At 39.0% G+C, this 24,806-nt stretch overlaps 1 protein-coding gene and 1 long non-coding RNA gene across 20 annotated transcripts in view; both read left to right on the top strand.

The window, feature by feature from the left end:
* The window catches only part of LOC110397134, a 38,853-nt gene extending 19,451 nt beyond the window's left edge, over positions 1-19,402 (top strand). Inside the window, exon 3 of the long non-coding RNA XR_002437561.1 lies at positions 18,848-19,402. This is a non-coding gene — a long non-coding RNA (uncharacterized LOC110397134). The remainder of the gene's footprint in view (positions 1-18,847) is intronic.
* Positions 1-24,806, top strand: part of RIMS1 (regulating synaptic membrane exocytosis 1) — a 363,013-nt gene that overhangs the window by 130,442 nt on the left and 207,765 nt on the right. The window lies entirely within an intron of this gene.

Genomic DNA, 24,806 nt, shown 5'->3' with positions numbered 1-24,806 from the left:
AAAGCTTAAGTTAGGTTTAGTTCATCTTGCTTTACTGCATTGAAGTATTCAACAGGTACAACATAAAATGTAGCTGGGGAATAAAACCTGTGGCATTCATTATCATCCTTTGCTAAAATTAAGTTGTCTGAAACAGTTGAAAGGCAAGAATCAAAATTCTGCTTGACTACAGCCTGAGATGATTGATTGCATTACATTGTGTTTTGAAGTGGAAAGAATGTGTTTCCCTTCATACGGATTTTTTCTGGCCTGATTCTGGAGTTTTTGGTCTGGAATCTGATTTTTTTTTTATTTTCCTACTTTTATAATCCTAGATGATTCATGTCTTCCAGTGTAGAGGAACCAGGTGAGACTCCTGATGGTGTATGCCTTTGTTAATGTAACCTAGTAAAAGGAAGGTGGTAAATCAAATATCAACACTATCAATATCCTTTCCTTTCTTTAGTACTGTTTCAGACTGGAACTCGGAGTATGTTTCTTGAATTGTAATGAGTGTGTCATTAGCCTCTTGTTTTTTGATTTTTCTGAAGCTAATGGGAAGCAGTTCCCTTGTCATCCTCTTCCTTATACAGTGCTTCTCAACAGCAGTTTCTAGAACTAATTCTGCATTTACTGTGATGACACCAAGTGGAGTTCTGCCCAGAGAGGGAGGTGTGCAGGAAATGAGTCCAGGATGTGTGGGACTCAGTAGAAAGAAGTAGAGAATGGCATCCTCTCTGGAGTGAGGAATTATCCATTTTTCCTTTTGAGAAAAATCTAAATAATCTGAAATCTGAATGCTTAGGATTTCTGGCTTTTGCCATTATCATTTCAAGAATGCTTATATTATTTTTGCAGTAGCAACCTATTAATGTGTACTTCACTCTCCTGCTTATGCAATTCAGGGTAATGTACTATAATAGACATATTCCATAGTATCATTTCATGTAAATATTCAGAAAAATAAGTATTTAAAGGTACATAAATAATTAAAACTGAATCTAAAAGCAAAATTCTTTACTGGCATAACTTCCTGTAAGAAGTGGAGAGTACATAAGTGGCTAGAAGCAAAAAACTATCCTAATGTAATGATTTTTATCTGGCTATTTATTAGGTCACGTTGCACACAACACTGGCTTAGCACTCTCGCTACCAGTGATATATCAAGTTTAAACTACTTGTTCAGAAATCCTTATACAGCACAGTAATGTGAAGTTATAAGCGATCCGGTTTCATCATGTGCTTCCTTTTGCCTGCTGGGATCTTTCAGTAAAGCAAGTGGCAGTGTTTCAGAAGAGAGGAAGAGAACTCCCACTGGTGGTGTCTGTGCATGGAGCACTCTCCCTTTTCCTTATACGTTGCGTGCCTTTTGGATAACACTGTTTCCCATCCTTTTTGTTGAACAGCTATATCAGTTACTTTTATTCCTGTGGACCTTATCATTTAAATGGGAGTCAGTCTACTTTTTTCTCCATAATAAGGCTTGTTGAAGTCTATTGATTGAAATAAGAACTATTTCCAATAGTGAATAACAATAGGAATGCTATTCCTTCCATCATTTTTTTATTTCCCTGTGTGTTAAATTATCTATAATTATATTACAGTATATGGTTTATGTGAGTCTTTGTCTTGTCTTTGAGCACCTTGATAAATCTTGAAAGGAGTAATTTAAACTCTTTATAGCTGCTGAAATTTTTAATAAGATTACTTGGTCTGATAATGTACTTCTCTCTCCCATTAGAATATATATATTTCAGGTAAATTTAATTGCCTCTTTAAGCAATGTGAGTCTTGAAAAATTATCATAAAATAATTTGGATTTATTTTGCATTGCCAGAAGTCAAAGAATTTTTTTAAGCCTTAAGTACAGAATATGACAACACAAACTACAAGCTCTAGTAGCTTTGTTTTTTTTAAATGTAGATCATTTTGAACTTTTTGGGCTGATTCTCATAGCAGAAGACTGGTTAGAGCAGGATTTTTCTTGCTGTTTAAATTAAAAACATGAAAAAAGATTCTGAATGCAAACCATATTTTCAATGCATCTTAATGACAAAATAGAAAATCCTCAGAAGAGGACTTTTCCTGGACCACATTCCCTCCCTCCCATCTCTATGAAGTGAGGGCTTGCCAGCCTTCCGGAGTGCTGTGGGCTGCATCGTGCTGCACTCCCTTGCTGGTAACCACATGCTGTGCAGTGCGTGGTGATTTGGGGTCGGTGTGATGTCTCATCTACCAGAGAATGACAGAGCCTCTCAGCTGAATGCTGCCAGTCAGATTAGCTGCCTATGAAATTCATGTCATGTGAAGTTCAGCAAAGCAAGTGTAAAGGCCTGCACCTGGGGGGGAACAGCTCCACACACTGGTACTGACTGGGGCCCCCAAGATGGACATCAGTTTTGTAGAAAAAGATGCAGATGTGCGGTGGACACTGCATTGCCCATGAGTCAGCAGTTTACCCTTGCAGTAAGGAAGGCCAGCTACATCCTGGAAGACATTAAGAACACTGCTAGTGAACTGTGGGAGGTGATCCTTCCTCTCCATTTGGTGTGTGTGAAACCACACCTGAAGAGTCATGTCTGGTTCGGCGCTCTCTGCAGAGACAAGGACAGACTAGCGTCCAGCAAAGAGTCACACAGGCAATGAACGGTTCGGAGTTTCTGCCTTATGAGAACAAACTGGGAGAACTGAGCTTGCTCAGCCTGGAGAAGAGAAGGCTGGAGGGATTTTTATCATTGTTTCTGTACCTGATTGGGGTAGAGGGGAGGCAAAAGAGATCGAGCCAGATTCCTCTCACTGGCATACAGTGACATGAGAAGAAGAACTGGGAACAAATAACCATGAAATTCCATGAGAACACAGGAAAACTTGTTTACTGTGTAAACAAGAGCCAAACATATTGCAGGGCCAAACACTGTACTAGGTTGCATAGAGAGATCGCAGAGTCTCCATTTAACACCTGAGTAGACATGGCCCTGAGTAACCTGTTTGATGTGACCCTGCTTGAGCAGGGGTGGTAGGTGGTGGAGTGGGAACGGGGACTGCCAGCTGCTCTTCCCAAGCTCAATAGTGCTGTGATTCTATAAAATGAAATTTAGCAGAAAAGTGAATTCCAAATCAGGACATCTATATGTTAAATTTCACATATGATTATGATTAGAATCATAATCATAGATCTCTTTCCTCTTAACAGAGGAAGCTGTAAAAACAGTTCTGTATACTGATTTTGTTTGAGTTTGTGTATCATCAGTAGAACAATATTTAAAATGTTAAAATTCTGCATGGATGTTTTGACATCATCGTAAGTCAGGACTAGCTGACCTTTAAAGATCCCTTCCAACTCTAAGGATTCTGATTCCATGATTCTAAGTTTAACTCTTTAGCATCATGTATAATGAATGCTTTCTTTCTTGGGAACTCTCAATAGTTTTTCTTGCAACCATGCTATGTAAGTATTATACTTTGAATTCATAAAAAGCAGAATCATTTTACTCAGCCAGCTTCACTTCCAGAGGTTCATAACCAGTTATGTTAATTGACCATCACATTTGACAGTGGTGAAAATGACAGACAATGCTATTAGCTGTGGTGCTGATAGACAGTAATAATGTTGGAATGGGAAATGATCATCTCTGTTGGGCTGCTTGCTGAGAGAGGCTTTTACTCAGAGTGGCCACTTTAATGACCTTCTCTTCAGGTCTGCATTATGGTAAGTCCTGTTGCAGTAATTCTAAGCCTCTGACCAGACCTTCTAACTGGCAGCACATAAAACATAGCGTAAAGATATATATTTAAGGTATATGCTTCAATAATGCAAAACATTTTTACTTTCATTATTACCATCATAATATTTATTAGATGAACCAAGCATATCTTAGAGGGCCTTAATTCTCCAAAGGAGATTTCATCTTTTGGAAGTTGTAGCAAATATAGCACTTGAAAGTTTTGGAGCCGCAGGTACAGGCAGATCCCTGTTTCTGCTTCCAGCATATAGCAGGCAATGCAAGGAGGACTCAGCGGCTGTGATCTCTTAACTCTGCAGGTGGTTTGGGCTGGGAGTCTTTTCATCTAACCTTCCTTGTCTTCTGAGTATTTAAAAGCTACTTTGAGAGGGCAGATACACATGTAATAAGGTGAATGGTGATCTTTTATTTTTCATCTTTTTGTCACCATTGACTGTTGTGAGACTATATGTGACTAGTACTTTGCTTTTAGAAAATTATTTCTGAAGAACTTAATCACAACTTCCCCCCCCCCCCCCCCCCAAACCAGAGGGCTTTAAGAGACTTAGCCCAGCATATTAGCATTATTAGCTGACACATTTATGTAGCTTCATTTGCCTCTTCATCTCATCTCAAGAGTTATTGGAAGGATCATTGAAGCTGTGTTACGAGACTCAGAGTTGAGTCTTTAGGTGGAAGTTTCCTATTTCAGGCTGAACAAACCAGCAACCTCCTAAAAGCTAGATTTATGTGTTACTGGAGCACAGTCAGATAATCTGAAGCACCTAGCTGTTTAACTAAGGGGAACTCTGGTCTGTCATGTGAATCTTGTTACTTGAGCCTCCTTGAAAGGAGGAACTGGTCCAACTTCAGAGTTTTCCCAAGTCATGTAAACCCCCCAGTTTCCTTTAGTCTCCAGAGCAGTGCTCCTCCTTTCTTCCCTGTTGTGATCCTTTCATTCTGCCTGGCAGCTTTTCAACTTGAGTTTCATCAGAACCCTCCTTTTCTGCTGGTCTGTAGGAAGACCTGCACATGCCAAGAAACAAAGCAGTCTCTGCTTCTGCCCCAGGGAAGCATCTAGAGGAATGGGGTACTTTCCGCACGTTCTTTACTTGTATCCTTTCTGTATAAAGTATGTACACAATAAACTGAATACAAACTAAATAATTCTGCCATCTGTTATGAGCCATCAAAACAGAAGTAGGATAAAACAAGAATTTGTAATAGCTTAAAAATATAGTGCAATCTGGAGAGAAAGCAGGTGAATGTTTATGTATCACAACTTGCTGTAGAAAAACTTTGTCATACGTTTTTGACGCGCTAATGATTTTAAAGCTTCTTAAATGTAATTGGGGAAATTTATCCGGATAGCATTTCAAAGAGTCATTGTCATCATAGAGCTAGGTAAGACTCTGCAGGTGCCTTTCCTCCTGAACAGATGTACATGTGCAATGTATGTATATTTGCTGTGTATAGTTACTGCTGGCCTCTTTTGTTTCATAAATTAGTGTTTTTAATTAATCTTTTTTTATGGCTGAAATGATTCTCTTTTGGCTGACTTCACCCCCTGTCAGAGCCATTCTTCCCAGTGGTGCAGAAAACAGCATCTATGATAAGGAGCTTGATGAATCACGAACGCATATAATTTATACAAAAGATTGTTCTTGTATTATACAGTTATGCAAATGAAACAGCCATGGGACAAGGATTTTTTTGAAATAGGACTTAGTACAGAATCAGTCCACAGATGAGGATCAAATGTGATCTGTAATGGTAGGGGATTATACCTCTTGCATTTTCAGTCAAATATTCATTTATAGTAGATTTATTTATCTTTTAGGATGTTTTTGAAAGACTAGAGTTATTAACCAAATTGCTGGCTACTCACCAGACTGTTTTACATTCCCTTTCTCTTTTATGGGAAAATAATATATATGTTTATTTTGGTGCAGAAAAAAAATTAAAGAACTCTGAAGTTCCTTGAGTAGACTCTGAACAGAAGATAAAATTTAGCAAAGAACAACTTCTAGAAGGTTTCCTGAGCTGAAGTGTTCAGATGAGTAGTATGGATCCAGAGAGAAATGACAAGAAACATCTGTTCTTTGGCTGTGAAAGCTGTTCTTCACAACATGGGAGTTTCTGTGGGCTTTTCCTTTCAAGTGTTAGGTTTTTCTGGAATTCAGGCAGTATTTTCACAGTAGGGAAGAACAGGATGAGGAGAATTCTTGATCTTAAGGCATTGCATTAATATAAATGAATGTGGAAACTTGTTCCTTTGTATTATAGAATAATTTCAAAATCAGCTGCTAATGAAATGTACTTAATCATGACTATCTATTTGAATAGACTTAATTGTGCTTCACTGAGAATGATGCAACACCCTTTGAGGATTTCCTTCTTATTGATAACATTTGTATTTGGAAATATGCGCGTATATGTAAAACGAATCAAAGTAATATCCAAAACTGCTAACCTAAAATTAGTTATTGTGGGGAAAAAATTATTTGTACAGTACATCAGGCTATTTATTTTATTATAATAAAGAAGCACATCTTTTTAATGAATTAAACCCTCTTTGTGAAAACCAGGTGGTGCAAAAGTTGAGACTGTGTCAAGAGGCATCGTACTTACAAATAAGGGAGGCTGTGATAAGTAACACAGTGTGCTGTTGGTAAAAGCTTTTGACCCAATCTGCTCCGTGTAGTTCATGTAATCCACTAGATATTCAAACATTGCTGCATATCTTACACAGCATAAAGTTGCTTGTTAACTGGCCAGTAATAAAGAATTCAGATCTTAATTGACAGTAAAGTGATTTTAAAAAGAGCCCGGAGTGATCAGAAGCAAAGCAATTTCAAGGAGCTGCTTTTTCAGTCTACCCAAACTGAAGGATGGAGGTGGCTTGTATGGTGGAGATGATCTATACAGCTGTCTTGTACTGTTTAGAGGAGGTTTCAGATGTGCCAAAGCTGGCCTTCAGTTCTACCAATTCCTACAGTCATCTAGAAGGACGCACTGAAAGTTAATGATCTTAGAGGTATGTGGCAAGAGCATAGTATTTGGCCTGTGTGAATAACTTTCTCGTTTTCTGTTTTACATCATCATACTTCCTGCTGCAGCACAGAGTTCACTCTTGAGTTGTCTTTATAAAGAAAATGCCAACTTATTATGCAGTTGCTTTGGAAAATACAGTATGAAAAGCAGTGTTAGTGTCAGCTGTGGCAGGTCCTATACTGTCAATTTTCTAGTAAATAGGCACTCAATGTGAATGGCATGTAGATTATTTTTAGGTAACTTATTCAGCAAAGCTACTGAGCAGTTAGTCTGAAGGTATTTTTCTTAAGTCCCTCACAGGTAGTTACTGTTGTCTGTGTTAAATACAGTCTTTTAGAGCACTGGAGTTAATCTTGTACTGTGATGCACATATAGCCAATTACATAGTTACTGTATGCAATTGTAGTATTTGTGTATGCTCCGTGAATTCTTCAGAGTTGTAAGTGAATGGTAACTTCTCATTTCCCATCTAAATGCTTGTGATTCTTCTTAACCAACAAATTCAAAGATCCTGCCAAAAGGAATTGTGGAGTTGAAATGACTTTTAGAAAAAGATAAAAGTTCTGAGTGAACATATTTTCTCAGAGTGCTATGTACATAAGTACATAGGATGTGACAGGATGCACTAACGAATGCTGAGGGATTTGGCTGATGTCATTGCAAGGATGCTCTTGATAGATAGTTCTTGTAAAGTCATAGTGGCTGGGAGAGGTTCTGAGCAATAGAAGAAACAGATGTCATTTTGATCCTTCAGAATAGCTAGAAGATCTGGGTAAGTACAGGCCTATAAGCCTCAGCTCAAACCCAGCAAAGATTATGGACTAATTAATCCTGGAAACAAATTCCAAATGCATGAAGGACAAGAAGGTGATCAGGAGTAGCTGCCATGTGTTTTTAAGGGAGAAATCACGCTTGAGCAACGTTGGTGCTTTCTACAATGAAGAGACCTTGCTTGGTGGGTAAGGGGAGAGCAGTGGATATTGTCTCCCTTAACTTCAGTATGGCTTTTGATGCTGTCTCCTGTAACATCCTCATTGCCAAGCTGGCAAGGTACAGGTTTGATAAATTGACAATGAGGTGGATTAAAATCTGTCTGAATGATAGGGCCCTGAGGGTAGTGGTCAGTGGAATGAAGTCCAGTTGGAAGGAAGTCACTAGTGGAGTACTCTGGTGCTCCACACTAGTGGAGGATCAGTACTGTTTAACATCTTCATTAATGATCTGCATGATGGAACAGAGTGGACCTTCAGCACGCTCACGGGTGATACAAAATTGGAAGGAGTGGATGTTAGATATCAGATAGATATGCTCTCATTCAGAATGACCTGGATGGGCTGGAGAACTGGACAGAGGGGGAAAACTCATGATGTTCAAAGGGATATGTAAGGTTCTATATCTGGGAAAGAATAACAGCAGGCACCAGTGCAGACTGGAGGCTAAGTATCAGGAAAACAGCTCTGTAGAAAAGAGCTTTGGGGTCCTAGTGGACAGCAAGCTGGTCTTGAACCAGAAGCTTGCTTGCAGTGCAAAGAAGGCCAATATCATCCTGAAACAACGAGCCCAGGGGTCTCACAGTTGGTATTATAGTCTCCCTTTCTTGGGACAAAAAAAAACACGTATGTAGGTTGCTCTGGAAGTAAAGCCTCCTATTTATTTCCATGGAAACTACCAGAGAAACAAAGATCACAATAACACTATTTGATAGAGCAAATTCTCATCTACAAAATGGTATTTTTCAACATAGTCACCACATTAGCAATGAACAAGAGCTGGGTGGCACACTCAAAATCTGCACCAGTGGAAGTGATTCACTCTTGCTGTCTGAAATGCACCCACCGGCTGCCTCACTGTGCTCACATTCACTGTTTGGTCCCCTTAAATGTTCAAGTGCTGATGAATGTCAGTGGGAGCCATTTTTTCCACTTGAAGGAATTCAGTGTCTGTCCAGTGACAACAAAATGTAACAGAATATTGGTGGAAAGGTTCAACCTCTACTGCCATACCACCAACACCTGCTTCTGACTTCATGGGCCAACATAATAAAACAGGAGGAGACATTACTTTTTGGACAGCCTTCATACTTTCCCTTATTAGACAATTTCTTACGAAATCAGGCTTGCTTTTGGGTTTTGAGTGGAGTTTCTAGATTTTTGCTTGCTTTGTTTTGGTAACCTGTTTTTTGATTCTAAAGAGGAAAAAACAAAGCTACTGTAGTCAACTAGAAGAGTTGTTTGTAACATTCTCCTGACCTTCTTGTTCAGTACTATTTGACTGTCTTGTCTTGAGTCTCTTCTCATTCTGTTCTGTGGCAGGCCTGGCAGGAGTGAAGGAAGGTATCTGGGGTGATGGAGGCAAGAGCACTGCAAGTGCAGCTGTAGCCTGTAGGAAGCAGATAAATGAATGGCACAGAAAGTGAGACTGGGAAGTAGAGAAGGTAATGGAAGATGATGGTCTACAATGAGCAGGAATACAGTGACTTTTAAAGCCTCATTTAGAAGAAGGGAAAATGAAAAGAGTGGAATTTACTAATGGAAAACACATAACTCTCCAAAGTAGGCTTCAAGGAGATATAGCAAAGTAGAACTGTGGGATGTTTGTATTTGCCTAACATGGATGTAAGTAATTTTATGCAAGTTTTCTCTCAGACTTTACAGTGCTTTCTTAAGAGTAGGCGTATCCTGCAGCCTCACTAAGAATAGGCAGGAAATCTTAAAGTCATGATTTAAAAAAAAAAAGGAAAAAAGGTGGGAAAGACCATGGAAAAAAAATTGAATAGAAAGTGGTAAATGTAGTAGAAAGAATGTGAGAAGGAGCAAAACTGAGAATGAATAATTAATGGCTGAAGAAGATGGTGGCAGCTGTGTAAGATGTGGGGAAAGAACTAGAAACATCGGCCTGCCATCTGTCTCTTAGAGAATAATGTTGGAAACTTCTTGACTATTTGCTGTTTACATGATTGCAGTTCCTCACTGGACACCATTTCTGAGTAGAACTTGCCATGCTGATCATTCAGAAAGTCTCATGGAATGATGTTGTGTTTTGAAAAAAAAAAAAAACCCTTTAAAAATTGTGGTGAAGTTTCCTGATTTACCTCAGGTGACAAAGATTAGTCAGCTTTCAATGTGTGATCTAGGTGTATTTAATGCTTGCAAAAAAAAAAATGCTGCTATTCACAACAAGTTCTTTTTTAGACATTTATTTGTTCTACAATGTTCCCTTCCACTTGGGTGCTAGAACATGCTGATTTTCTCTGGGGAGAGAGAGCCCTAATGAGGATAGAAAAATGGCCATTTCTTTTAAAAGAAACAAACATATTAAAATAAAACCTGTAAGCCTGTCTCTTAAAAGAGTTTTTTGTTTGTAATAATCTCAGTAGCAAGAAGCTGGTGTCCAGCCCCATAATACATTAACTTACCTGAATAAACAGCAATATTTGATGCTTTTCTCAGAAAAAACTGCATCTATCTTAAGTGCATTTCTCTGTGGGGAAAAAAAAAACTTTTAAAATATCGATCTTGAATATGCTGATCATTGTGAGGCATTACATTGATATTCACTCCAAATGAGATTTTTGCTTTCATTTTCCTGCTTTTAGACTTGACAAATGGCCAGACTCTGTTAGCATGAGCATACTGGTGTCATGAATATTGTAGGTTCCACAGGGCTTTGTTACTGAGCTGACGTAAATCATTGTTAACAGGAAAATATTTAAGAGCTGGAAGAGATTTTAGTCTCTTGAAACAATTGTGCAATCTAGTGTGGTCTACTGCCCTTGTTGGCATCCAGTTGTATTTTCTTATTGCCGATTTGCCTCATCATCATGTATTTTCTCATCACCTCTACAGATAAATGCACTGTATAGTCTGTAGTAGGTTATCTGTTGTAGGTTATAGTAGGGCACTACATTCTTCAGTGCAGCATTAGACAAGTGAAAAATGAGTGGAACACTTGTGCTTTGAGCTGATATTATTGCTGAAAATATTTTGATGCCTTCAGAGAGAAGATGCTCTAAAAAGCAGAAAATGAGCGTAGCAGTATGTATTTGTGGTATCAACTTCTGGTTTTGGAAGCACTGCAGATCACATACAACTGAGTTTACTAATGGAAAAAAATATATAAATTAGTTCCCTGCTTCCCATCACTGCTTTTTTTGTCATTTTTTTCATCTCTTGCCATCCTGATTTTAAAATTGTCTAAGAAGCAGCCACTGTGGGACACGTTCATTATATCTGCTCCCCTCTTGCCCATTGAGCCTCAAGTTATATGACTGAAGTTGGGGTAGCAGTTGGAAGCAGTTGAATTGATGATTTGGAAGAAAAGCTAACAGGTGAATTCAGCAGGGTGTCCTTTTTTAATATGGAGTTCCATGATTATTAAGCAAACAGCGCATGATATTTCTGCCAACAGCTGATCCAGTTAGGACCATGGTCCCTGCCTCTAGCCCATCAACAACTAGTTACAAGGTGACAGGGAGTGGAAGTGGGTGTGTGATGTGATCCCCAGGAATTTGGTTTAGGAGTTATGAACCCAGGAAGAACAGAAGGAAAATTGTATAGAGATACAACTTCTGTCTTTGTGAAGGGCAAAGGCCTGCAGCTTTCCCAAACATTACGGTTTGAAAGGAAGCTGGAAGCTGAGTCTGAAGGGAACAGTCTCCCAGCTGAGGGTGCTGGGGAACAGCCCCTTTCTTCAGAAGGAGGTTTTTGAGGAGTTCCTGGCATGGGGTGAGCCAGGAACCAGAAGCTGATGCTGGTAGCAGCTGCTTCCCCTTCAGCTCTGATCTTAACTGGCTGGAGCATTTTAGGTGTCCCTCAAGAAGACAGAATCTTGCCCTGTGCTGGCTGCTGCGTACAGTGTGGGACTAGCACCCCTGAAAAGTATAGGTTTGGCTCTGCCTGAATTCAAGTATTAGCCTGTTGTTCTACTTTGAGAAGCATTTGGTCCCCTTTCTCTAGCTTGTATGCCACACAAGTGGCTGAATTAGGTAGCAGAACTTTTGCAGGTGGTGACGTTAGTAGGCTGGCATGTTAGTGACATTGAATATTCAGTCAGTAGTCTTTGGAAGGTTATGTATTGTATAATATTTGAAAAATAAAATCCAGAAGAAGCTGTTGTTATCCAGTCAGCTTTTTGACCTGTCATCCTCCGTGAATTATTCTGAACAGCATTAATAATGTAAATGCTTGTTTGTTTGGAAGCACCAGATGTATGCTGTGAATTAAAAAGTCTTTAGGTAGCTTTGTCAAAATCAGATGCCCATGTCAGTAAAACTTTTGTATTTTTATCTGACAAAAGTGTTGTTACTCGTGTTTTATTTAAAAAAAAAAAAAATTAAAAGCTTTTGTTTGCCAGATTTAGTCTTGCATAAATAGGCATGGATATTCTGTATATGGAATGATACGAATGCTGGAAGTGTAAGTTTCATGATTGTTAGTAAATGTGGCTTTGCATCTTTCCGGTATAGTTTGTGCAATGTTGTAACATAAAACTCCAAGCATTTGTATCTGTTTATTTTTGCTGTTTGCATACTTTTGTAGATCTGATTCTGTTTACACATGCAATAAAATTGAAAAGTGGTGGATGTATGTAAGTGGAATCAGTGCTGTGATTGAAGTGCTCTTAAAATAAGCATGCACAAGTAGAAGTGTCTGGAGATATAAAATATTCAGAGGGTTGAATTAATGACTGGGAAAGACAGTTTGATGTCTTGAAAGTTTATTTTTTAAAAATTAATCAATTAGGATTTAATATAAAGCTGTTTCATTAGCTGGCAGCAGCGGGTGTCACCTCTGTGAGCGGGGGGGTGGAAGGATGGCATGGCAGGATGGCTGCATGGTGGTGCTGCCGGTGCCATTTGGTTGGGCTTCTCTCCTGTTCTCTCTTGTGCACAGCCTCATGAGGGCATCTCCTGGTGGACAGTGTTCATGGTGAGGGAATTGTCTTCTGTGATCTGAAAGGAACTTCAAGGCAGTGATAGAAGCAGGATTTTTTAGAATAGATGTTGAAGGAAGTTAAAAAAAAAAAATTAAAAAAAAATCCCTAATAGAAGATGTTCTGACATCCACTTTGAAAGGCTTTTTAAGGACTCTTTCTGTGACTTCTTGTAAAACCCTCTCTCTCCACAAGTTCATTGTATAACGGTTCCTTAGCTGAAAAGGTTTCCATGTGTCTCTCTGCATGTGTGTGTATATAGCCAGTTAATGGGCTGTATAAATAATGATTTTGCTTCTTGACTAAATAATCCATCTTGCTGGTGCTGCTGTGGAGCATATCCACTGTCATTAGAGCTGAGCTCTGGAGGCTGGGTGTGCATGTTGCTGAAATCTCAGCTGCTGCTTCCCCCCTGCTTCTGTGTAGCAGAACTCAAATCACACTTGCGGTTTTTGTCTGAAAATCACGAAGTTGGTATTACTGTAGGCTTCTCACATGCGTCTGAAAATGGTTTCCCATTCCTCTGGTTTCTATGTTTAAGACACAGAGCATGGTCTAAATGTAGTATCATGGATTGCAGATTTGTGCATTGGAAGTGTAATTTAAGGCACCTCTCAAATTCTTTTTTTTTTCCGAGGGTGCATACGTAAAATTAAAAGTATGAATTTTCTGAATAAGGGATTCTTTCTTCAGTTTTAATTAACTCTACAGGAGCTGCTGTTTTATTGATGCTGTTTAGCAGAGGGCCCAATTTGCAGTTCAGCACTGAAAAGTTGTTTGTTGGGGAACATATTACAGGTTGTAATATGTCCTGCTAAGTTTTTTTAATTAAATATTTAAAAGCTTCTGTTTTAACTGAAGTAGGTACAAAGTTTGCATCACAGAACTTTGATCTTTCAGCTTTTCAGTATCACTATGCATACATGAGCATAGAGAGAACACTTGGTGTTGGTAAGATGTTTTGATCACCATTTGAAATTATTGTTACTTTGACATTGGCTTTTCTATGACTTGATTGTATCAGTGAATTACATGAAGAAATATCTTTGAGTTATATCTGATGTCTTGTCTTTCTATTTGGGTGGCATCAGTACTGCCTAGTGAGTTCTTCATCCCTTTTCACCATGGGACTGAGAAAACTACTTAAATCTATATTGATCATTAAGTGAATCAAATACAGTGCAATTTATATTGTATTCTGTAGTGGATACAAATTGTGCTGCTGACCTTAGGCTAACCCCTTCTGTATAGCAATGACAAATATTATCCTTTCAAATTGTGGTCTTGGCATTGAGTACATAAACTGTCCTCTCCAGCATGCTAGAGAAAAATGGGGGAAATGGCTTGTGCTGTAAAGACTGTCTGCAGATGGATATTTGCAAGCCCCTTCAAAAACTAAGGAAATATACAGTGTCAGAGCTCAAGGTTTCCCTGTAGTACTTGTCAATTCTTTCTTCATTCAGCCCCTTTGTCTTTTTTTCCTCTGTTTTTAATCAAATGAGGTATTTTCAGCTGACCCAAGTTAAAACCTACTAATTTATAGGTTGATTCATACCAGTCTGACATTTGTTTTTAGTTAAATGTCTGCATAAGCCAGATGTCCAGAGGTTCAGGGTTTGTTTGATTTCTGTATACTTGAAACCACTTCGGAGAAGATGCTTTCCTTGAATTTCTTGCATGCCTTAGTGAAAAAGTGTCACTCTAATATGTCACTTAAGTGTATCTCAGCAGCTGATTAGGAGACAACCAGATCCTAGTGCAGGAGGATCTCTTACAGTGACCCACAACCCAGCTCTTGGTACACCATTAGATGTCTGCTGCTCAGGCAAGGAGATGTGAGCCAAGGAGCAGGAGAGCTGCTCCCTCATTCCCATTTATCCACACTTAGTTCCAGAAGACAAGTGCAAGGTTTCTGTCTCCTCATTTCTTCCTCCTGACAAGTCTCAGGAAGTAGGATAAAAGAACAATTAAGAGTCAATTTCACTTAGTTTTGAGGGTGGTTATAAATCTGAGTTAAAATAAATGAAAGTATTACATATCAAATGCTGTATCCAAATGTACCAAATGTATATCATCGTACAGTTGATTGAGATTGTAGAAATCAGGTAGCATGTGTTAATTTCTTTGAGTATTTTGAAAATATTGGATTACTTAAGGGAAAAAAATATAATAATGGTTGGACTTGGTGTTCTTGAAGGGTCATTTCCAACCTATGATTCTAAAATTGCATTCATACTACATGAACTGCATTTTGGTTCATTTCTGTAAAAATGTAAATACCTCAGGAAAAGAAAAGTAACTGGAAAACTTCACACAACTAGAATATTGCATGCTCTTGGTTATTCATTTTCAAGATTTAGTCTGTAGTTCTGATTAAGGATGTAGATACAAGTGTAGGGAAATTATGGAAATTTTAGAGGTATCTTCAGGAAATGACTTTTGGGGAGAAATCTGATTATTTCTTGATGAGCATTTTGATAGTTTTCCATTTCTCAAAATGGACATGAAAGTGTGTAATGCATTCAGTCAATCCACTCAAAATATTTCTCAGATTGGGAGAGAGAGAGCTCCCTTCAAGTACTGTGCTTCTTTGGCTCATTTCCTAGCTGCTGAATTTTTCCTCTCAGATACTTCCTTTGCTGATCTTTAAAAGGTTGTACTAATAAGCCAGGAGACTTTTGCTGCCAGTGTAATATAATTCCCTTTATAGTGAAGGTAGATCAGAAGCAGAAAACTGCAGCCAGTTCCCCATGGAATGGAGGGAATGCCTATATTCTAGCTGCAGTGAAATAGAAAAAAAAATTATGGCAGATTATGAAATTAGCTATCTGACAAAAGTACTGTACCTTATGGAAATTCCATTATATAAGAGAATGCAGGAACTGAATCGCAGTGGATATACCAGGCACAGGGGATTTCCCTGAACAAACAAAAGATGCTCCCTGCAAGAGGCTGAAGTAAGCCAGAAGGTGTATGTACGGGTGTAGAGCATTCTACACACATAGATGTGGACTAACCAGATCTAAGCTACTGGAAGATGATTTTCTGTTACACAATGGTAGAAAACTTCTTTAAAGCCAACTTAACCAACTTCACTGGGATAGTTGTGGTGGAAAACCAAACTGGAAAAGATCTCATTACATAAGGGGATAAGTCCTTTTCCTTGCTCCAAATGCTCTTTGCAAATGCTGTTCACAGATCTAATGTTAATCTATATGTTGTTTTTTTTCAATAGTATTTTAAAGACTCTAATGGTATGTGAAAAATGTCATCTGCTGGATACCGGGTCAGCCATAATCTGTGCAGCTTATGGGCTTGTTCTGAAATTTTGTTAAATATTGAGCATACTTCAGAATACATCTAATAGATTGATTTTTTTTTTTTTTTTTTTTTTCCTACAGACCTTTTTAGAGATGCATGTAAACTTGTTGAGGGCTCTGGCAGTTGTAGCAGGCCAGCTTTTTATTGTCCTGAAAAGGTCATGGCAATCAGGGGAGATCACTGATTGCTGGGGGGGGGAAAAACAGCAACAAATGTTGGCTTTTCTGATTACCCCTGGACAGTTGCTAACCCAGATCACTCTGGTCATAGATTTGAGTTGTGATCTTAACTTTGTGGCTTGACCTGGGACTTGCCTCTTTACTACAGTCTTGTCTTGGCAGGTGCTGGTCCCCTGGCTGAGCTTGGCTACCATTGCTATACCTGTTCTGCTTTTCACATAGGGTATCTTAAGCTGACTGTCAGTGAGGCTGCTTTGCTGCCTGCTTTGTTCCCATGTACAGTGGTTGGTTCTATTGCTTTGCAGAAGTGCTCTGGCTGGCTGCTCCGTGCAGACTGTAGGCTGGGTGAGTTCCAGAGATCCCTTGCAGCCTACGTGACTCTCTGTGAAATGTGGCTGTGCTCCAGCTTTCCTTGCCTACGGCATTCATGGAGCTCTAAATTGTATTGACTGCTTTATGAGTCCCTGTGTGGCCCCTTTGCTGTTGATATTTTTGCTATTATGGATACAGAATCTTAGGTAGCCTTTTATTGAGACAAATGCAACACAGTGAACTTTCTTCTAGCTTCTGTCCTCATAGGATGCAATGAGGGAGAGGGGGGCAGATAGCTGAGGTGCTTCATCAGATTTCAAGGGATATGCCTGAAGAGGACTGCAGAAGGGATAACCTCCCACTCTCCTGGAGTTGCAAGGGCAAGGGTTGCAAACCAGGCTAAGTTGAGAACTCCATTGTTGGTGCTGCTCGTCTTAGGAGAGCTTTATTTCCACAACACCCATCTTCTTGTGTTGCATGCTGTTCCTGTTGAGGAACAGGTGAGTTTTGCCATACATGTTCTCACGCTGTGTGATACCGTCATGGTTGTGCAGCCCCCTGTCTTCAGACCAATTCTATACCTGTCCTGAGAGAATAAAAAAATAAAAAATTTTAAAAAATCTCAGACTGTTTCTGTCAGGCTGTTGACTGTGGTTATCATGGAAGAGTGTGAAGCAGAGGGAATCTGCTGTGCTGAACTTGTGCTTCCTGCTTTTGTGAACCTACTTCCAGTAGTTTGGACTTAGTCTTCCAGTAGGCTAGAGAAAAGCTGCAGGCAGCAAATAATGTGCTTCACGTCGTGTTGAATTCATAGTTTGAACTGCACAGCAATTCAGTGGCTGCTCCTGGAAGTCCATGCAATCCATGCATCCTCTTAGCTCTATGGGATGAATGCATCTCTCCTCACTTGGTCCCCTCAGAGCTGCTTTCACTGGCTTGTGCTGGAAATGGAAGGCACTTGCAGAAAGCAGAAAATAAGCAGACAGTATTAGGTGTTTTACTGCAGGTATTAGCTGTACCAGGCTGGGTAGAATTGTTCTACATTCTACTGTGTTACCCTGACTCTGCTCCTACACGGTACTAATTATAATCTTGATATGATCCAATTAAAAACCACTCTCTATACTGCCTAATTGATTCTGTCGCCGTGAAACAGTGAAAGCCAGGTGGGCTTAGCAACTCTGTAGGATTCTTGTCGCAAACTCTGATATGTAGTTCATGAATACTGGGGGGAGGATGCCTACAAACAAATGGGATTGGCTGTTATGGATATTTTCAGTAAAATATCGATATTAAAAAGTATGCTTTCCAGATAAACTATCTGAATAAATGTTGTCCATGTGGTGGTCTGTGCAGAAGTAGGTGGCTGCAGTTAGTGTTTATGCAGACATTTTTGTATTTGGAACTGTTCTGAGTAAGGACTTGCTCTGTTTATACTACAATTTCTAATTCTGACTATGCCACTAGAGCCCAGTGTGATTTTAATGGTTTTTAATGTAAGTTTGAATATTGCATGCTTATTTGTTTTCACCAGAGATTTGCTATTGATTGAATTCTTAAATGGTGTCCCTGCTGGCAGAACTGCTTCCTACCAGTTAGCATCTGTCTGCTGGATTGGGGTCTCTGTGTTCACATCCTTGCTTATGCTGACACAACTGAGATGGGTTAACGCATCTTTCTTTTTTTGTCTTTCCCTCTTTATTTGTAGCTCTCCACCTCCGTAAATCCTTCTGTCTTTTCTCTTTCTTCTTTTCCTCTTAATTTCTCACACAGCTAAGCTAACAGAGGAGGCTGTGTGGGATGAGGAGTAGAAAAGGGGGAGCGAAAGTGAAAGGGGGAGTTGGGAAGACAAAAGGGAGAATGTGAGAGGTGAGGGGGAGGTGGTAATGGAAGTGGAAAATAGAACAAAGAAGGAGGGGTAGTGGCTGAGCAAAAGGGGAGATTTAATAAGGAGGGCATGTGAGTGGGAGATACTCTGCTCCTAGACTTTCAACTGGAGATACGGCAGACATATTTTTTCTGCTCACAGTACGAATAATTAGAACAAGTATCAGTCCTGAACCTTTTCTGCCAGGAAGCTAATTTTCCAAAAGCATGAATGTATAAGCTTTATTTTATTCTTACCTCTGGCTTAGAAATGAGGTCTTAAAAATGGCCAAATGAATAACCTGCAGTTATTAACTGTGTCAAGGAAGTTAGTCTGTCCATGGGTCAGTATGGGAAAAAATATCTCTGGGGTCGTTTACTTTATCTGTTGATTGATGTGCATTTTTTGGTTGTAAAGAAGTAAATGAAAGATAAAAGGGTGTTTGCAATGTTGTTAACTATCTATATTTTGGCTTTTATTAGGTGAGATTTGACTTCTGGAGACTATCTTAGACATTGCCTGTTGGAAGCAAGCTTTGGGGCAGGCCTGGAATAGCTGGAGAAGTGCCTTCCCTGCTCCTCCACAGCCTCACGTAGTCTGCCCTGCCCTTCTCTTTGTGATTGTCTCTAGACTAGCCTTTCCCCTGGGATGGGAGAGTTGAAGGAAATCAGTATTAGTCCTATTGATATAATAAAGACTGTGACTGTTCACAAACTGTTCTTTTTCTCTTTAAAACTGTATGTTTTTGTCCTTCTGGTCATGAAGGCTTAACATTGGTGTTGCAGTTGAGAACAGGATGGAGACAGCAGACAATAATGTTGGGAATGATTCTGCCCATCCCTGTTGAGCCATCTTCCATGCATTTTCCCTTCCTTTGTTCTGTGTTGTGCAGCAACAGGGACATTTGGCTCATCATTTACAGCTGCTGTTCTGTCCTTTAATACAGACTGTGAATTTCACTAGCTGATACTAAGGATTTCTTTGAGTATGTGCATCAGACAGTTATTTACCCCAAGCCTCCCGAAGCAACTTCTTGATGCTGAGCAAATAGAAATTAAAATGGAAAGTGTGCTTTGGTGCTTTGCTTTTATGTAGTTGCAATGATGTCTGGGGAAGTACTGCAATGGAGAAATCTGTTAAGGTAATTCTGGAAATCATGTTCACATTAGAAGTCCCCAAATTATACTTTATTTAAAAATGTTTTAATGAGCTGCCATATTCAGAGCATAATCTGTCAAAGAGAAGTGCATGGGAGTACGTTTCAAATCCCAGGATGGAACTGAGTGAATGCTTTAGGGTTGACGCACTAAATTTTCATGGTAGAAGGCACTGATTTGTTCCTCTTATACTTCTCCCTATACTAACCCGTGGTGGGAAGCCATCATGGCCTCTCCTTGCTGTGGTGAAAGAGGAACAAAAGAAAATCTTAAATAAGGGAGAAATTGTGATATTCCTTAGCAATCAGAGAAACGACTCTGTTTTAAGTATGCTTCTGTGAGAGATACTGCAGCAGAAGACATGTGTGGGCAGCCTGTAGTATTTTCCCTTCATGAAGGGAGGAGCAGAACTGGAAAACAGAGGAAACGGAATGGTGCCTAACCAAAGATTAATTTTTTTGTTGTGTGGAATGTTTGTGGGAATATTTCTGTAGATCCCCCTTAGATTTCTGTAGCATCTAGGAACTATAGGTGTTGCGTGCAGTCCTCATCAGAACTGTGCACAGAAAACAGTCATTGTCTGAAAGAGTTTGTAGTCTGAACAGACAAATATCATGCAACAAAAGAGTATGGCTCTTCTAGTCAGCATAATGGATGCTGATCTCAAAAATTACACCTTAACCGCTTTCACATAACTTACAGGCATTGTGTCTTAACAGAATTTGAAGAAAGAATTTGAATAAAATGCATTTTCTTTACTTAGCCCATTATAGTCTTCAAGCCAGCCTAGTCTCAGCTTCTTCCTTTCAGTATTCCCGTCCTTTTCCTCAGACGTTTGCCATAGTGATGTTCTGTAAAGTAGTAAGTCTGAAGTTGCCAACTACAGGTTCTCCATGGGTGTGGACCTTGCGAAGGTGATCGGAACCACTCGCTTTCTAATCCAGTGTTTCTCACTGGAAATCAGCAGTTTGTAGAATCACAGTTCTGTGTGCAGAACTGCTTTTAAAAAAAATTAGACTGGACATTACTTGATATTGAATAGTTGGAAATCTTTTCTGTGAATATTTATAATGAAGAGGAGCAGGAGAAAGTATCAAAGACCTGTTTTGAAGTTACAATTTAGTGCAGAAATATTAGAGAGAGCTAAGTTAAGGAAGAATAGATCAAGAATCTACTGTTAGAGAAACCTGTTAATTTCACTAATTCCCTTAAACCTTGGTTAATTTTAACATGTTAGGAATTGGTAGTGTGTTTGGGAGAGGCAAAATATTTTCCTGACTGATACTGTACATCTGAACAGAAAAATGTGTATCATTTTAGGCAGGCTGAAGATGAGAATTGAAAGTCTAAGGAAAACAGCAAGATTTCCAAAAATAAAAAATGAATGTCTGCCTAAGAATTATGCAGTCAAGAGCAACAAAAGGGAAATTTAGGCTGTTGAAAATTCTTTTGCTTGGCTTTTACTAAGTAGGCATTGCTTCACCAAAATGTTAGGCACCTGCTCTTGGACTTTGTCCTGGTATATTCCTGGATAAGAAAACATCAGAAGATGAGCCCATCTGACACTTCAGTCTTTTAATTAACTCTGAAGGAAGCTAGGCCTTTCTAGGTTTGCAGGTTCTTGTATAGTAGAAGAAAAAAATTGAAAGAACTTTAGACAAATCCATACGTTAGCAGTCTCCTGGTAGAAAGAAGTAAAGCTATCTAAATATCACACACAAAAATGACTTCCTAGATAGGACAAATATAATTGCATTTAATTGATTAATGCAGCATAGAATAAGAAAGGGTAACTAAGGAGAAAACCCTTGAGATGATGTCCACAGCTTATTTTGATTTTAAATTTGATTTGTTAAACATTTCTCCTGATACCATTATGAGCTCTGTGTGATGTACGCAGAAGGAAAAAAATACAAGACTGTTACTGGTGTTGATTTGATAAACAGGGAAGAAGTTATTTGACATTTTCTTTTTTATGATACTTAAATACCCCTTCTGACACTGGAGACGAGAAAAACATTTTCTGTAGAAATGTCTTTATTTTTTCTTCATGTTCCTAAATTTTGACACTTAGTCCATTGTCTAATTGCAGCCCATTCTGCTGTAGGAGTTACTTGTCTTTAAACTTTCTAGCTGCTAATGTGCAGCTTCTTGCCTCATCCTAGAAGTTGTTCCTCCACACATTTATATTTGTGTCAGTCCTTTTTGCTTTGTAATTAGTAGCACATTTTCAGTGCAAACTAAGCTTTAGTGAATTAAACCTCACTTGTTAACTCTCAAGCCTGTCTTTTTGCACTCCTCCTCCATCCAGTGCAGCAGTCTTTCTTGTTCTTCTTGTACATACAATGCACAATTTGTATTATGTGACTCAGTAGCAAAATGAGAAACTGCTATTCTTACCATCCTCCCCTTGACTGTGAACAGTCCTACCACCTCTTCACCTCCAGTTTTTGATGTTCTTAGCTGTATGAAGAAAAATATGGTGCTATTTTTTCTAGACTGTGGATTCCTTGATCTAGTTGCATCATAGCAGTAGTTAAAGGTGGTAAGGCCATCCATTCTCAAATGATATTCCTGATCTTGGTTATAGATCCTACACGAGGAGTAAGGAAACAATCATAATATTAAATGCTCAGCGTATGCTACCATGGTGAAAGTATGTCAGCCTACTAAAGCATTTAAACCAAGAAGGAACTGTGCAATAGTCTGGTATATAAAACTGTACCTGTATCTAATCATATAAGTGAGTAAGGCCATTCAGTGCTTGGAAAATGTTGAAACTTGTCCTGAAAATCTTTTAATTGTATGAAATTTTCATGTGCAACGTCCTAAAAGACAGTATAAGTACACTGAATTTATAAAGTTGAAAACAGTATAAATCTTTTCAATAAAACAACATATTATACTGCACAATTGTGTCAATATGGATAAAGGATACTCCCTTATTAAGTTATTATCAAAAGGCTTATTCCTTTCAATTTGAAGGAGAACATGATACGTGGTTGCTATTAAGACATGACCGGAAAGAGTCCATTTAGATTCAGAGTGGTTTTGTGGCTTGTAATATGAATTCAGGTTATTTCAGAAAAATAGTATGGATTTGGTAACAGAGACTGTGATTGTTATAGTTGCACAAATGTTATTACTGTGGTTCTTTTTATATGAGGACTAGAAAATATATATGTATTTTAAGTGCTGACATAACTAAGTGTCTAAAGATCCTGCTATGCTTCTCTGTTTCAAAAGAGATGTTTCCCTGAAGATAGCATTCATCAGGGCTGGAACTGGTGATGTTGTCAAGTTGTACACATTTTCTTGTTGTGTGTGTATGTATGTGTATGTAGAAATCTTCAGAATTTTTTTTCCTGATAGGGTAATTTCCTAAATAGCATAAAGAGCTTCAGCTTTGTGTTTTATACCTATGAAAATGCTTTGTTTTACAGTGGTTGTGATTTATGCTTGACTACAACTTGTCCAAACTAAGACTGGAGTTACTGCATTTTTAAAAAATGCATCAGAGTATTGCTTTATAACAGAGAGCTTCATTTGCTACGTCTATAAGCTAAGGCAAGGTAGTATTGAGATGTTCTGGCCCAAGTGCTGTTGGAGAGACATCCTCTAGGACTGAGGCAGAGAACATGCAGTGGTACCCTCAGTTTGCCAATCATGTCAAGGACAGCTTTTCATGTGAGTCTTTCTGCCTTTGGAAACCTGAGTTGTTATGAGAACAGATCCAGACAGCCCCAATATACAAGAGGACAAAAGATACATTAAAGAGTGGAAGAGGAGATAAGTGAAAACGCTGGGTACTTGTTAAGAGAACAACAGAAAATAGAAGTCTAGTAGAAGGATGTTGATGTGAGATCACTACATGAATTCTGCTTTCTCGATGTATTCTATGACTTGTGACAGATGCAGAGGTTAATCACCTGTCACTCCAAATTGGCTAGGACTGAAAAATCTGCCCCCACAGCCTGTCCAAACTGAAAGAAGACAAGAAATATAAAAGCCCTGAGAAGTTTGATTAGTCTCGGGGAGGAAGCATCATAGGAGGATTGTGTGATAGACTTGAAGAAATGAATTAGTTTATAAGCAAATATAAGTAAAAAGAGTGGTTATAATTTAAATTAGTTCTGTGTTTGAGGTTCCTGTAGAAACTGTATACAATACAACACTCAAAATTTTATGGGTAAAAATGAGCATGGCTTTATGGAGATACAAATTTACTGTTAGCCTTATTAACATTTTAATAATCTCATACTTCAGATGACTACTATGATAATACTACATACTTATAGTCCAAATTAATACACGAGAAACTCAATAATGCATATAATACTGTTACACAGGAAAGAAAACCACCAAGCAAAACCCCCCTTTCTTTATTGCTGTGCTCACTGGTGTCCCTTGGGGTCTGAAGGTTGACAGCTTTGTTGTTTCCTGAGCAGAATGGACATAGGGAAGTTAGAATCATAAAATTGTTTGGATTGGAAGGGACTTCTAAAGGTCACCTCGTCTTTTCTGCAATGAACCGGGACACCTACAGCTAGATGAGGTTGCTTAGAGCCTGCTCTAGCCTGACCTTGAATGTCTCCAGGGATGGGACTTCCACCATGTCTCTGTGCAGCCTGTTCCAGTGCCTCACCACCCTTACCATAAAAAACCTTTTTTCTTATATCCAGTCTAAATCACCCCTCTTCTAGTTTGAAACCATTTCCCCTTGTCCTATCTCTGCAGAGTCTGTCCTCTACCTTCTTACAGCCTCCATTTAGGTACTGAAAGGCTGCTCTCTCGTCTCCCTGGAGCCTTCTCTTCTCCAGACTGAGTTATGGTAATCTCTTCACCAGGAGAGATGGGGCTTTCTTCCCTCTGTGTGATGATGAAGCTGCATGTTCATCCTAGGTATTTTGGTCAGCAAAGGCTAATTTTTGTGCTTTTACTTAATTCAGTCTTGCTCACTTTTTCATGGATCCCGAATTACTCTGGTTTTATATTCTCTTTGCTGTCTTAGCATTGCTTTTTTTCCTGAGGAGGTGGCAGTGACCGCTGACTACTGTCACTTATGCGTGCAGTATGGAGCTTCTGGTATCCTCCTCTGTCTGCACTCTTGCACACAACACAGGCAGCTTAATCCACACAGGACAGCTACTTATTACTACTGTAAGCTAAAGGTGAGCACAACAGCCATAAGCGATAGTTATCTAACTGCTAGACAATTGCTTTCAGAGCTAAAACAAATGAAAATGAGCTCAGGCAGTGCCAAGACGAGCCCAAGAGCAAATTA

This window comes from Numida meleagris, chromosome 3, assembly GCF_002078875.1.
Source record: "Numida meleagris isolate 19003 breed g44 Domestic line chromosome 3, NumMel1.0, whole genome shotgun sequence".
Taxonomy (NCBI): Eukaryota; Metazoa; Chordata; class Aves; order Galliformes; family Numididae; genus Numida; species Numida meleagris.
The sequence above is the reverse complement of the archived record's forward strand: the minus strand, read 5'-3'. Positions and strand labels throughout refer to the sequence as shown.